Raw genomic sequence first — 15,836 nt, 5'->3', positions numbered from 1 at the left:
TCATAATGATCTCAATCTAGGGCATCCAAGACTTTTCTGAAAAGTTCCCAAGTGACACCAAATCTGCCAGTCTGCATATCACACTTTTAGTGAAATGGTATTTGAATATACGGCCATAGACTCTCTAAAAGAATAATATTGATTGAAAAAGTCCTCTGAATTTAAACAGTAATAGTCAGCTTTATTAATCTCTGCTGAATTTTCATCTTTCTGAATGCTGTGAAACTTCCTCCTAGTTGCTAAAAATTAATCTCTGCTCCCAATAGTTTGCCATCTTTGTGCGGAACCTGAAAATAAAGAGAGAAACCCATTTGCAAAGGAAATGCCTGGAAAGCAGAGCTGTCTGCTTTTGAAAAGAAAGGAATCTGCTTTTCTCAAGGACATATTGAAACTAATCATAGAAACAGATTTTGAACTTTCATTATATTTGACCTGACATTTGATTTTCCAGGATGATGACTAGTTACTGAGCAAAGGAGAAAAAAGCTGAGAATTCACTTTAATACGATTCTTTCATGTTTTTAATCCTGACACAAACTGTCTAGGGATCTATGGGGAGTCCCTAGGTGACACAAATGCTTAAGCACTCAACTACTAACCAAAGATTGGCAGTTCAAACTCACCCAGAGGAACCTCAAGAGAAGGGTCTGGTGATCTGCTTCTGAAAGGTCACAGCCTTGAAAACCCTATGGAGCAGTTCTACTCTGAAATACATGGGGTAGTTCTAGTCTGTAACACATGGGGTCACCATAAGTCATAATCAACTTTATGGCAACAGGTTTTTTTGTTTTTTTTTTAATATATATACTTCTGAAATAAAGACAAATTATTGAGCTTGAACTGTCAAATCTAAAAATTAGCATCTCTTAAAATAATTATTTCAATGTTAGGACCCCTTAAGGGAGGAGGATCCATGTTTATTAAATATAGGGTAGCCCAAAAAACCAAACCCACTGCTGTTGAGTCGATTCTAACTCGTAGTGACCCTATAGGTTAGGTGAAGCTTTATTCCTGAAATCCTTCCCTCCTATATCTGCAACCCACCTCTATCCTAGGCCTTCCTAGCCTACAGATATTATTATTTCTGTAGGGAGTTATCTCTATATATCTCTTCAAAAGAGACACATCTTAAGAGGTAATGTTTAACATAAAAGAATGCACAAAAGATTCTTAGAGAAGAGAGACAACGAAACAAAGAACTTGGGTTAAGAAGGTCTTGCTAATATCCTTAATTTCTTTTCCCTCTGCCCTCTTAGAAGTGTGATAGAGGAAACATCAGATTTAGAGTTGCCGTTCTACCACATGTTAGCTTTCAGTCAGTCTCTTTCAGCCTTGATGTCTTTGTCCATAAAATGGGGTAGTATTATTGATTACTGGTGTTGTGTAAATTGTGGCTGTTGTTCTTAGGTGCCCTTGAGTTGGTTCCAACTCACAGAAGCCCTATGTACAACACAAACACTGCCCAGGCCTGAGCCATCCTCACAATCATTGCCATGTTTGAGCCCATTGTTGCAGCCGCTGTATCAATCCATCTCATTGAGGGTCTTCCTTTTTTTCAATGACCATCTACTTTACCAAGCATGATGTCCTTCTCCAGGGATTGGTTTCTCCAGGTCACATGTCCAAAGTACGTGAGACAAAGTCTTGCCATCCATGTTCCTAAGGAATGTTCTGGCTGTACTTCTACTTCAAGATAGATTTGTTCGTTCTTTTGGCAGTCCATAGTTTATTTATCAATAGTTGTTATTCTTAGTTGCTGTTGAGTTAGGTTCAACTCACAGTGACTGTCTTAGTTATCCTGTGCTGCTATAATAGAAATCAGGTGGCTTTAACAAACAGAAATTTATTTCCTCACGGTTTACAAGGCTAAAAGTCCAAATTCAGGGCACCGGCTCCAGGGGTAGGCTTCCTCTCTCTCTCGGCTCTGGGGGAAGGTCCTTGTCTCTTCTGAGCTTCTGCTCCTGGGCAACCTTTATGTGGCTTGGCATCTCTCTATCACATCTCTGCTTCATGCTTGCTTGTTTAATCTCTTTTATATCTCAAAAGAGATTGACTTAAGACACATCCTGTATCATTAACATAACACAGAAAACCCATTCCCACAGGTATAGCGGTTAATATTTACAACACATATTTTGGGGGGACACAATTCAATCCACAACAATGACCTTATATATAACAGAATAAAATATTGCCCAGTCCTGCACTATCTTCAGGAGTGTTGGTATATTTGAGTCCATTGTTGCAACTATTGTGTCAATCTATCTCATTGAGGGTTTCCCTCATTTTTATTGTCCCTCTGCTTTACAAAACATGATGTCTTTTTCTAGTGATTGGTCTTTCTTCATGACGGGCCCAAAGTAAGCAAGCAGAAGTCTTGCCATACTAATTTCTAAGGAGCATACTGGTTGAATTTCTTCTAAGACTGATTTGTTCTTCTGGCAGTTCATGGTATATTTAACACACATCAATTGTTGTTGTTAGGTTTCCACTGAGTCTATTTTGATTCATAGCAACCCATGTGACAGCGTAGAACTGCCGCATAGGGTTCTCTTGGCTATAATCTTTATCTGGAAATGCCTTAATTTTGTTATCATATTTGAGAGACAGTTTTGCTGGATATATAATTCTTGGTTGGCAATTTTTTTTCCTTAAAGTCTTTATATATATATAAAAATATATATATATAATATTTATTTCCAGATAAAGATTATAGCCAAGAGAACCCTATGCGGCAGTTCTACGCTGTCACATGGGTTGCTATGAATCAAAATAGACTCAGTGGAAACCTAACAACAACAATTGATGTGTGTTAAATATACCATGAACTGCCAGAAGAACAAATCAGTCTTAGAAGAAATTCAACCAGTATGCTCCTTAGAATATAAATCCCATTGCCTTCTTGTCTGCATGGTTTCTGCTGAGTAGTCAGAGTTTAGTCTTATTGACTCTTCTTTGTAGATGACTTTTCGTTTACCCCTAGTCACTCTTAAAATTCTCTCTTTATCTTTGGTTTTGGCAAGGTGGATTATAATTATGTCTTAATGACTTTCTTTTGGGATCCTCCCTGTGTGGGGTTCAATGAGCTTCTTATGTAGGTACCTTCTCATCTTTCACAATACCAGGGATGTTTTATGCCAACAAATGTTCAACAATTTTCTTTGTATTTTCTGTTATCCACCCCTGTTCTGGTACTCCAATCACTCATAGGCTATTCCTCTTGATAGAGCCCCGCGTAATTCTTAGGGTTTCTTCATTTTTTTTATAATTCTTTTATCTGATTTTTCCTCAGATAAGGTGCTGTCAAGTGCTTTATCTTTAGTCTCACTAATTCTGACTTCCGTTGCCTTAATTCTTCTACTGTGATTTTCCGTTGAATTGTCTAATTCTGAAATTTTATTGTTAAGCTTTTGGATTTCTGTTTGCTGCCTCTCTGTGGACTCTTGCATCTTGTTAAATTTGTTATTATGCTCTTGTATAACCTTCTTAAGTTCCTCTGTTGCTTTGTCTGTGTGTGGTTCCTTGGCTTGGTCTGTGTTTTGCCTGATTTCCTTCCTAATCTCTTGAAGAGCTCTGTATATTAATCTTTTGAATTCTACCTCCAGTAATTCCAAGAAATTTTCTTCCACTGGGAGGTTTCTTGGTTCTTTGTTTTGGTTGTTTGATGAAGACATCCTGGTCTGTCTCTTTATGTGATTTGATATTGACTGTTGTCTCTGAGCCATCAGGAAGTTATTATATTTATTTATTTTATGTTTACTTACTGTGTCCTAGCTTCTTGTTTTGTTTTGATATGTCCAAATAGGCTGGTCGTGTGAGCTACTTTGATTATTGGCATCTTTGAAACTCTCACAATCTATCACCAGATAGTTAGAGCTGTTACTAGGTATGTGAGCCCAGGAGTCTGTTTACTTTTCTTGTGTGGATTAAGCTCAGGTGTCCAGGTCATTGGTCATTGAGTGTGTGGTGCAGGCTCTCACCTACAGTCCTAGATGGGCAGGGGTGATTGGAGTACGTACAGGTATCTGGCTACAGTAGGGGGTCATGTGTTGAGCCAGGCAGGAGGCTGATAGCTACCTGAGTGCCTAGGTGGAAGGCATGTCCCTGTACCCTAAAGCACATAGATGGGTGGGTTTTGCAGCTGGACTTTGCATACCCAATGCTGTTCGCTGTAAGAAGTGGGAGGTACCACTTATTCTCAGACCCCTATCATGAGTGGCTAGGTAGAGTGGGTGGAGCCACCAGTCCTCAGGCCCCTGATGTGGGTAGGTGAGGACCCTGCTTAATGGACAGGATGGTGTCAAATGTCAAGAATCTGCCACATCCCCTTAGCTGTTGCAGTTGAAAATAGGCTTGAGGTATATACCCTGTTGTACTGTGCTAATGAGGGCCTACACTGTTGAAATGGGCCCACACAGATCTATGCATGGGTGAAAGGCATTCAAAGTCCATGGACCCCTTATGCCTGTGCCTAGGCAAAGGGGCTGTGCCCACCCTGACTTCCCAGCTTAGGGGAGCTGAGAGATTATTGGATATAATATTTTAATAGCTGTGCCTGGCTTTTCTTTCCAAAAGGCTAATATGTTCTGGGGACTCATGGCCATTTTGTTGTTCTACCCTCATTCTTCAGGGTTTCCAGAGACATGTCTTTGCAAGATCTGACAGAGGCTTTCATAAGACAGATAAAGCAAGCATGGTGGCTGCCTTTGGCCAAAGTGGTGCCAAGAGCAGGTGACTAACTTGCAGCCTGGGCATCATTCTGCCCCAAACACTGCCCCAGCAAAGTCACAGCCTGAAAACTTCTTATTCAGCAGGCCTAACAGAGCAACCAGAGCAAGGAAACCATTAAAAACTTCTGCCCCCTCCAACAACAAAAAATTACAAGAATTTTCTCTTTTTTTTCCTGGTACTCCCACACAAAGCTACAATTACAAAAATTCTTATGTGATGAAACAGAGGAAGAACTGGGCTGCAGGTCTGACTTCCTCTATGAACTGCTGTTTCCTTTTCCATAAGACCAGAAGTAACCAAAATCAACCAATTGTATGTGTAGAAATTGTTGAATAGGGGTATGTTTTGCTGTGTGTATTTTCACCAAAAATAAATATTAAAAAAAAGATCAGAAATATTAGAGATGTATATCAACATGTAAATATAAGGATGTTAATAAAGAAAAAATAAAAAGTACTTTCTTCCCCAAGAAAAACAAAAACAAACCTCTTGTCATCGAGTTGATTCCAACTCATAGCGACCCTGTAGGACAGAGTAGAGCTGCCCCATAGGGTTTCCAAGGAGCAGCTGGTGGATTTGAACTGCTAACCTTTTGGTTAGAAGCTGATCTCTGAGCTCTTAACCACTATGCCACCAGAGCTTCCGTCCAACAATACCAAAAAAACCAAACCAATTGCCATCAAGTCAATTCCAACTCATAGCAACTCGATAGGATGGAGTAGAACTGCCCCATAGGGTTTCCAAGGAGCGCCTAGTGGATTTGAACTGCTAACCTTTTGGTCAGTAGCTATAGCGCTTAACCAGTATGCCACCAGGGTTTCCCTGCTCAACATTAGGGACTGGCAAAATAAATTATGTATATCCAGACAATAGAACACGATGCACCCAGTCCTCTAAAGGGATTGTATTGAAGCGTGTTTATTCACAAGGGAAGATGTTCAGGATACGATTTAAAAAAAAAAAAAATTACTAAGCAATAAGCACAGAATAATCCTATCTTTTTAAAAAAGAAAAATTCACTTGTAACAAAATGCTAATGTTGCCTCTGGGTTTATTCTTAATTCTCCATTTTGTTTTTCTAAATTTTCTAATGTTTCTATAATAAGCATAAATTCTTTGTGTAATTTTAAGAAATAATTAACAAAAACAAATAAACAAAAAAGCCCAACATGGCCTCACATATATTTTAAAGAATTTAGGAAGCTTGGAGAACACATAAAAAGCCCTAGAGAACAAAGTCCTATACTTACACGCCATTGAGGCAACTTGAAGGGTAAGGCAGACACTACAAGATACCAAACCAACTTGTCAGTCAACAAATTTTTGTTAAAAGGGTCTTTTGGTTGCAGAAAATGCCAGTAATTTCCATCTGAAGCTTCCCGGGTCTATGCCACGCTAGCCTCCAGCCAGCCTCATTTAGAACCTAACTTGCAACTTCAGTTTTTTTCGCTCCCACTTGAGGTCTGGTGATCTGCACAAACTGAAGTCAGAAAACTTCCATGCTCTGGGTCATTTGGCCAAGTCCCTGGGCTTGAGGTCACTGTGGCTCCTTCTCTTCTACCAGAGGTAAAGGTAAAACAGAGGCATGAGGGCAACGATCCACAGCTAGTCCTCTCTTGCACCAGGAAAAAAGATTGGGGGCCAACACAGAAGGACTGAATTTCTGGGAGTAAATGCATGGACAAATAATTTCCTCTTGCCTGATAACCCTAAAAATAATCTGATGACTCAATTTTTGAACTTTGTAACACTCAAAAAAAAAAGTACTCACCCATTAAGAGCAGCCAAGGAAGTATCAGTTCTGTATTTTTGCAGTTGCTACATTATCCGGTTAAAAATTGCTTCATTATCTACAAATGACCTCCCTGCTTCATCCCTCTAGCTTTCTTGCTTTACCGAGAATCCTGAAATTCCCCATACCAAAGGCATTCTACTACGTGGGTCATAACAAATTATGGGTAATATTGCGAAGAATGGGAATTCCAAAACACTTAATTGTGCCTATGAGGAACCTGTACATAGACCAAGTGGCAGTCGTTTGAACAGAACAAGGGGATACTGCATGGTTTAAAATCAGGAAAGGTATGCATCAGAATTGTATCCTTTCACCATACTTATTCAGTCTGTATGCTGAGCAGATAATCCAAGAAGCTGGGCTATATGAAGAAAAATGAGGCATCAAGGATGGGAAGAATACTCATTAATAGCCTGCGATATGCCGATCATACAACCTCACTTGCTGCAATGAAAGGGACTTGAAGCACTTACTGAGGAATATCAAAAACTACAGCCTTCGGTATGGATTACACCTCAACATAAAGGAAACAAAAATCCTTACAACTGGACTAATAAGCAACATCACGATAAACTGAGAAAATAAAAGTGTTATCAAGGATTTAACTTTACTTGGTTCCACAATCAATACTATGGAAGCAGCAGTTAAGAATCAAATGACATACTGCCTTGGGCAAATTTGCTGCAAAAGACCTCTTTAAAGTGTTAAAAAGCAAAGATATCACCTTGAGTACTAAGGTGTGCCTGACCCAAGCCATGGTATTTTCAATTGCCTCATATGTTCCGAAAGCTGGACAACGAATAAGAAGACTGAAGAAGAATTGATGCCTTTGAATTGTGGTGTTGGCGAAGAATACTGAATACACTCCGGCCTGCCAGAAATATTAACAAATCTGTATTGGACGAAGTACAGCCAGAATGCTCTTTAGAAGCCCAGATGGCAATACTTCGACTCACATACTTTGGATGTGTTATCAGAAGGACCAGTCCCTGGAGAAGGACATCATGTTTGGTAGAGTGTCACTGAAAAAGAGGATGACCCTCAACAAAATGGATTGACCCAGTGGCTGCCAACAATGAGCTCAAACACAGCAAAGGATTATGAGGATGGCGTAGGACCAGGTAGTGTTTCATTCTGTTGTACATAGGGTCACTATGAGTCAGAACCGATCCATGGCACCTAACAACACAGGAAACTCCACTCGTCTGATGGATGAATCTCTTGGGACTCTTTGAGTTCCGAGAGAAATCGCAACTCAAGCAGGCTTAAGTAAAAGAATTTATTGTCTCAAGAAAATGAAAATTTCAAGGGTGAGTCTGGCTGGATACATGATTCAGGTCAAATGATGCCAGAAATTAATATCTCTCTTGCTAACTATTCATCTAATTTTCTGTTTTGGATTTTTCTCATCACACTGTCATGTTGAAGTCCCAAAGAACTCAGACTTCCAACAAATTAGATTGAGGAAAGAGAGCTTCTCTCCTTTATAACAGTTCCAGCAAATGTCCCAGGATGGAATCATATTGGACTAGCCTGGGTCACATGCTTACCTTGAACAAATCACAGTGGTTAGGAGATTGATTATGTTGATTGACCAGTGTTGGCTTAATATGCCCTCCTCCAACTATTCCAAAAGAAAATTGTGGTGATGTTACTAGAAAAAGGGGGGAAAGATGAAGGTCAGGCAAGAACTTTCGATGGTCTTGTGATGGTCTTGGATAGCAATGAGTGCTTAACATACCAGGGAAAGATACCTCAAAGGTCAGCAATTCCAGTGATTGGTAATGCCAATGGCCATAAGATCAAAAAGCTTTAGAAAGAGTAGGGGAACAACTTCCACAAATTGATTGAAGAAGCTGAATCATCACAACTCTTAAACTGCAAGACAGTTCAGGAAAAAAAGATACTCATGTAATCAGGTATGTTTCAAGAAGTCTTCATAGAGAATATGGGACTTGCACTGAGTCTTGAAGAATGCATAAGATTTGGATTGAAAGATACAGCAGGGTTGCAGCAGGAACAGCCCAGACCTGCATGAATAAAGACTAGGAGTCTGGTATACAAGTAGGGGGGCTGTGGTGGGAGAAGAAGGACAGCAGCTTCCTAGTAAGGTCAGCCTATAGGAGAGGAGGCAGCACACTAGATAAGAACGGAAAGGAATTTGAGGGTCCAGGTAACTTCCCATTACAGAGAGTAATGAATAACTTCATTCTGTCCTCTTCCTTTTCTGATTTGTCTCAAAGATTTTAATATTATGAATCTTTCTATTCTACCTTGTTCTAACTACAGGATTTTTTTCCGTAGTCCATTCTAATTGTTCTTACGATCAGTGTTTGAGCTGGCTTAGCCCATGGGCCACACACAGGAAGCCTACTCTCTAGGATGCTAGTGCACAGGGGTTTGAAGGAAGCCAGGGGGCCTGCGTGTTTTGCTTGTTCAGCCTATGGCAAGCCTGAGGCCATCCTTTCATCAGTGAGTAGGAGCTTCCAAGAGACAGGTGCATGTGAACAGAGTTAACCCTTGGCTGACGAGTGATTCGAACTCATAGTGACCCTAAAGGATAGAGTAGAGCTGCCCCATAGAGTTTCCAAGTAGGGAATGGTAGATTCAAACTGCTGGGTTAGCAGTCAAACCAGGGCTCCAAACAGAGTTAAGGCATCCTATTACTAGGATTTCATTTTACTCGGATCACAATCAATACCCATGGAAGTGGCAAATCTACTGCAAAAGACCTCTTTGAAGTCTTAAAAAGCAAAGACGTCACGTTGAGGACTAAGGTGAGCCTAATTCAAGCCATGATGTTTTCAACCACCCATATGCATGTGAAAGCTGGGCAATGAATAAGGAAGGCAGATGAAGAAGAGATGCATTTGAATTATGGTGCTGGTGAAGAATAAAGAATACAGCATGGACTGCCAGAAGAACAAACAAATCTGTCTTGGATGAAGTACAGCCAGAATGCCCCTTAGAAGCAAGGATGGCAAGACTTTGTCTCACATACTTTGGGCATGCGATCACGAGGGATCCGCCTCTGGAGAAGGGCATTATGCTTGGTAAAGTAGAGTCAGTGAAAAGGAGGAAGGCCCTCTAGGAAACGGATTGACACAATGGCTACAACAATGAGCTCAAACATAGCAATGATTGTGAGGATGGTGCAGGACTGGGCAGTATTTGGTTTTGTTATACATACTGTCGCTATAAGTCAGAACCAACTCGATGGCACCTAACAACAACAACATTACTAGCGGATGTAGCAGATTAGTTAGATCACTTATGAACAGAGATTAGCATTTGCTCTCAACCAGGAGAGAGCAAGGGGCTAGAGGATTAGGGCACAAAACAAGTAGAGAGTGGGGAAGGAATAACTAAAGAAAAGACTGAGAACAGGAGTCCTCCCAGCATCTGGGAAGGGCAGTGAAGTGGGAGGCCTGGATACAGTGAAAAAAACACCAACTTGGAGTTAAAGACCTCAGTATAAACCTTGCATTCGCTAGGCGTGTGGCAGAACGTCATCTCTTAAACTGCAGGTCCCTTTTCAATAAATGAGGATAGTGCTCTCTTTGGCAGCACATACACTAAAAATTGAAACGATACGGAGAAGATTAGCATGGAAGATTAGCATGGCCCCTGAGCAAGGATGGCACGCAAATATGTGAAGTGTTCCATATTTTTAAGCAAAGACAAGAAGGCAGAAAGAGACAGGAAAACTGGACAAATGGACACGGGGAACCCAGGGTGGAAAGGGAAAGGGGGAGAGTGCTGACACAATGTGGGGATTGCGCCCAATGTCACAAAACAATTTGTGTATAAATTTTTGAATGAAAAATTAATTTGCACTGTAAACTTTCACCTAAAGCACAGTGAATAAGGATAATAAAACCTGTGTTTTATTGTAAGTATTAATAAAGATGAAGGAAATGTCTGTACTTCAGATCATTGTTCTGCCACTTTCTTGTAGATCCTTGGACAAATTAACCTCTCTAAGCTATAATTTCCTCATCTGTAAATTAGGAATGATAGACATACCCATCTCATAGGGTTGTTCTTAGGATTAAATAAGATAATGCATCTAATATGCCTGGTAACAGTGTTTAATGATAATGATGGTGATGCTGATGATATTAATTGTATCAGTTAAGATACTTGCAACTGTATGTAACAGAAAACCCAAACAGAAATGACTTAAACAGCGAGGAAATGTTATTGTCTCACATGACAAGAAGTCCCAAGGTTGAGAGGTTCCGGAATGGTTAATTCAGGGCTGAAGGATGGCATTGAGGATCCAACCTCTCTCCAGCCTTCACATTTTCTCACCACGTTGGCTTTTTCTTAACTTGTGCTATTCCCTCATGGCTGCAAGATGGTTGCCACCATTCCAGATATCACATCTTCTCCTAACAATGTCCAAAGGTGGAGAAAGGAAGAAAGAGACCACTCCTTTTCCTTTTTAAGGGAAAGAGAAAATATTCTTGAAAGTGCCCTGAACCAGCAGACTTTCCTTCATATCTCATTAGCCAGAATTGCATACACATGCCAGTGCCTAAACCAATCTGTGGCCTGTCAAGAGACAAGTAAATTCATGGTCTATTAGCAAGGAAGAAGGTGGGCATGGCTTTTAGGAAGGCAACTAACATCAGCTACCTCAGTAATGATGAGAGGGGAGAGGGAGTTACACCTGGGAGAAAGGTAAAGTGTACTTTTGCTGTTTAGTGTGGTTCCTAGGAGTCTTTGGAGCCACAAAATTCTAAACCGAATTCTTGGCTCTTCCAGCTTCTGTGTAAACCTGTGCAAGCTACCGTCTATGCCTGTGTTTCCACACCTGTAGAAGGCCAACATTTAAAAGATGCTTGAGAATAAAATTAAGCCACACAGAGTAAGTGATCAACAAACAAGTGAAACTATCATTTAGTACTTCAGGCCTAGCAACAAGAACAGAAACTGGATCGGTTGCTATGCTAACCATCACTGAAGCTATTGAATACAAATGTGTGCCCATATTTGTTACTTCCATTTCTTCTCTGGGGCTGGAAAGCAGAGTCAGAAGGAGATGAAGAGATTAGAAGTGCAGCCGTGGAGCCGAACGAAATGCACTCAAAATCTGCTTCCACTGCTACCATTTAGGAGTTATGTAATTTTGGGAAAGTTGTTGAACCAACCACCTTGTGCCTCAGTTTTCTCATCTGCAAAATGGGTAATAGCTCATTGCATTGTGAAGATTAAACAAGTTAATACTTAAGTGCCTACCACATAAACTCTCAGTAAAGTTCAGCTATTGTTAGCGGTTGTTTCCTTTTCACCAAAAAGAAGTTATTCTTTTCTATATCTTTTATTCACTTTGTAAATTGTCACTAAGGCTCCTACCAAAACCAAACCCATTGCTGCTGAGTTGATTCCGACTCATAGCAAGTCTATAGGACAGAGTAGAACTGCCCCATAGGGTTTCCAAGAAGCAGCTGGTAGATTTGAACTGCTGACCTTTTGGTTAGCAGCCGAGCTCTTAACTGCGGGGCCACCAGGGGCTCCTGTAGCAGCATTCGAAAATCTGGTTTTGACAGTGACGAATGTGTGAAACATTTCATAACATGGGGGAACCTGGAAGGCATTATGCTGAGTGAAATTAGTCAGAGGCAAAAGGACAAATATTGTATAAGACCACTATTATAAGATCTTGAGAAATAGTATAAACTGAGAAGAACACACACTTTTGTGGTTACGAGGTGGGGAGGGAGGGAGGGTGGGAGAGGGTTATTTACTGATTAGTTAGTAGATAAGAACTACTTTAGGTGAAGGGAAGGACAATACTCAATACACGGAAGGTCAGCTCAACTGGACTGGACCAAAAGCAGTTTCTGGGATAAACTGAATGCTTCGAAGGTCAGCGGAGCAAGGGCAGGGGTTTGGGGACTATGGCTTAAGGGGACTTCTAAGTCAATTGGCAAAATAATTCTCTTATGAAAACATTCTGCATCCCACTTTGAAATGTGGCGTCTGGGGTCTTAAATGCTAACAAGCGGCCATCTAAGATGCATCAATTGGTCTCGACGCACCTGGATCAAAGGAGAATGAAGAACACCAAGGTCACAAGATAACTATGAGCCCAAGAGACAGAAAGGGCCACATGAACCAGAGACTTACATCATCCTGAGACCAGAAGAACTAGATGGATGGTGCCAGGCCACGACCGATGACTGCCCTGACAGGGAGCGCAACAGAGAACCCCTGAGGGAGCAGGAGAACAGTGGGATGCAGACCCCAAATTCTCACAAAAAGACCATACTTAATGGTCTGACTGAGACTAGAGGAATCCTGGCGGTCATGGTCCCCAAATTGGTCCCCAAACCTTCTGTTGTCCCAGGACAGGAACCATTCCCGAAGACAACTTATCAGACATGGAAGGGACTGGACAATGGGTTGGAGAGAGATGCTGATGAAGAGTGAGCTACTTGTATCAGGTGGACACTTGAGACTGTGTTGGCATCTCCTGTCTGGAGGGGAGATAGGAGAGTAGAGAGGGTTAGAAACTGGCAAAATCGTCACGAAAGGAGAGACTAGAAGGAGGGAGCAGACTGACTCATTAGGGGGAGAGTCAGTGGGAGTATGGAGTAAGGTGTATATAAGATAATATGTGACAGACTGACTTGATTTGTAAACTTTCACTTAAAGCACAATAAAAATTATTTAAAAAAAAAAATCTGGTTTTGATTTTTGCTATTCTCTTAATGGCCACATGGCCCCTAAGCATCAGGTGCTTCTGCCACAGTGTGATTGGCCAACCTATCTTTCCAGAGGTGAGAGGGTCCACATAAAATGGTTTGAAGACAAAAACTCAACATAGAACTTCACATTATTTATACTATTTCCTACTATTCCAAAGTTTTGTCTTATTCTTTCTTACCACCCATGCTTTTCTTTGGCTTCCTGGCTGGAACTTTTTCCTATACTATGCTGCTACTTATTATAATCTCTGGTATTGATGCTTTTTCTTTTACCTAGATTCTTTCTGCATCATTACTAATAATCTCTTAAATGTGCTACACACCTATTACAGGAGAGTGGTAGAAACGTATATGTTCTTTTTATTTATTAATATTTACTTCTATTTTTCCACAGTCCACAGGGACTCTTAGTGTATCAGCATATATAAAATGTTAAGGACATGGTAGTACTTATTATAAATGCTACATAACAAAATATACGATTTAAACAAATATTTTCTGGGGGCCTACTGTGTGCACTGCATTGCCTACAGAGATGAGTCAGATGCGATCCTTGGCCTCAAAAAGCTGTCATATTCTTGTTTGGGGGTTAAGACTTGTGAATAAGTAAATATTATAAACATAAACACCGCTAAAATAAATACTTAAGTAATAAATTTCTTTTTAAAACAATGATGGACTTATAAGAGTTTGAAGTAAACATCAGTAAATAATCATCAGAAGATGGATTTTTTTTTTTTTAGTAGCCTTTAATATTTTAAATAAAGTCCCTGGGTATTGTAAATGGTTAACACACTTGCTGCTAATCAAAAGTTGGATGTTCGAGTCCACCCAGAGGCACCTCAGAAGAAAGGCCTGGTGACTGACTTCCAAAAAATCATCCATTTATTTAAAATTTATATCTATTTTTCCCACAGGGACTCATGCTGAAAGAGTACAGTTCTATTCTGACACACGCCGGGTCACCATGAACTGGAGCCAATTCCACGCTTGACAGCTGGGTTTTTTGTTTTGTTTTTTTTTTTGTTTGTTTGTTTTAATGGGGCTTTGAGTTCATTTTAGCAGATAGCCCCTTTCTCTCAAAAAAGAAAACTTTCCTGGTGCTCCTGCCCTTCAACATTCCGTAGACAGAAAATGTGGGTATAGAGAAAAGTAGAGAACAAAAATAAAGCAAGTCTAGGGAATAACTTACCGAAGAGCACACCTCATGGAGGGAAAGGGAAGAAAGGAATAGCAACTTTATTTACCGGTGCCCCTGTGTGTGGGTACTATATAAACATTGATTTAATCCTTAAAACAAGTCCCTGAGTAGGTACTGTTATTCACCCTATTTTTCAAACAAGGAAACACGTATCAAGAGGTTAAGTGACTTGCACAAAGCCACTCAGCTTGGGAGAGTGTGGAAGTTGCTGTGTTGGGTGGGAGAAGGGTAGAAAGGAATGCCAGTGGAGGTGGGGCAGCTTACCTCTTCTGCTTGTTCCTAACCTGACTTCTATTGGGGTCAACCTAATTTCACACATGGCCTGTATTCCTTTGTGTTCAAGTTAATTTGTAAGATTGTCCTACATTCTCTTTTAGTCAGTGACTCTATTTGAGGGCACTTCGTCACCAGAGCACAAACATCTTTTCTAAGTGGGTCCTGTTCCTGCTAATTAAGGAAAACTGGGCACTGGAACAAGCCAGGAACACAGTCTCTCTGATTCACCCTCTTTGGCATCATCTATGAAAATGGACCCTGGGGATTCAAAAGAAAAGTGAAGATAGAAGGCATGGCTGGGGTACCACTCTTCAGCTTGTTGAAAAACGTTCAACATGGCTTCTGTCTGACCAGAAACAAGGCGTCTACAACTGAAATCTCTTGGCCCTTATAAAAATATTTCTGCCTTTTTTCTCTCCCAAAGTGCCTCTGGAGCCACAGCAAATCTCAACTAAACTATTCCAGAACACCTCCTCCTGTTGGCAAAGGAGGACCAAAGCTGTCTAATTTTAGGGTCTAACAGTAGGCATGCAATTAAAACTATATTTATTTATGAGCCTCAGAGGAGAATAATTTATTTATGGGTAAATTAGGATCACTGTAATACAAACATGCTCCCACGGATCAGGAATTAGCTATGCTCAATCAGGGACCGTAGGAACTCTGACATTTTTACGATCTAGGACTTTACTGTTTCAAAACAAGCAAGAATCAGCTGCTCCTGGTCCATTTGTCAGCATCAGTCCCATTTCCAGTCCCAGCCGTTTATACTTTAGCGCTGGTAAAGATTTGAGGTATTTGATCAAAAGAAACTATAAACAAAAAAATTTATTTTCCTTCCCAGAAAGAAAAAAAACTATATTAAAGTCCGGAAAAGCAGACTGAGGGTTTTTGTTTTGTTTTCTGAAGGTTGATCTTATTTGCTTTAAAAACTTTGATGACCAGAGAATTGGCCTGGGATAGTTAAGTCTAATTATGCTGGTTTATTTTATGTCATTGGTTTGCTAAAACAGAGTAGAGGAAAATATGCCTTATATTTAAATTACGAGAAATAAAGAAAAATAAAATCGTTTATAGGATGCTACCATTGCCTTCCCAAAAACTGGGCTCCTGTGTC

General features: G+C 40.4%; 1 protein-coding gene and 1 pseudogene across 3 annotated transcripts in view; one reads left to right on the top strand and one right to left on the bottom strand.

Moving 5' to 3' along the window:
• FEM1C (fem-1 homolog C) overlaps window positions 1–15,836 on the bottom strand; it is a 105,048-nt gene that overhangs the window by 29,259 nt on the left and 59,953 nt on the right. The gene's annotated exons all lie outside the window — the stretch shown is intronic.
• Window positions 10,078–10,198, top strand: LOC111751853 (U6 spliceosomal RNA; annotated as a pseudogene).

The sequence above is a fragment of the Loxodonta africana genome, chromosome 2, assembly GCF_030014295.1.
Source record: "Loxodonta africana isolate mLoxAfr1 chromosome 2, mLoxAfr1.hap2, whole genome shotgun sequence".
In the NCBI taxonomy this organism is placed as follows: domain Eukaryota; kingdom Metazoa; phylum Chordata; class Mammalia; order Proboscidea; family Elephantidae; genus Loxodonta; species Loxodonta africana.
Note: the sequence above shows the minus strand (reverse complement) of the source record. Positions and strands in the feature narration are given on the sequence as shown.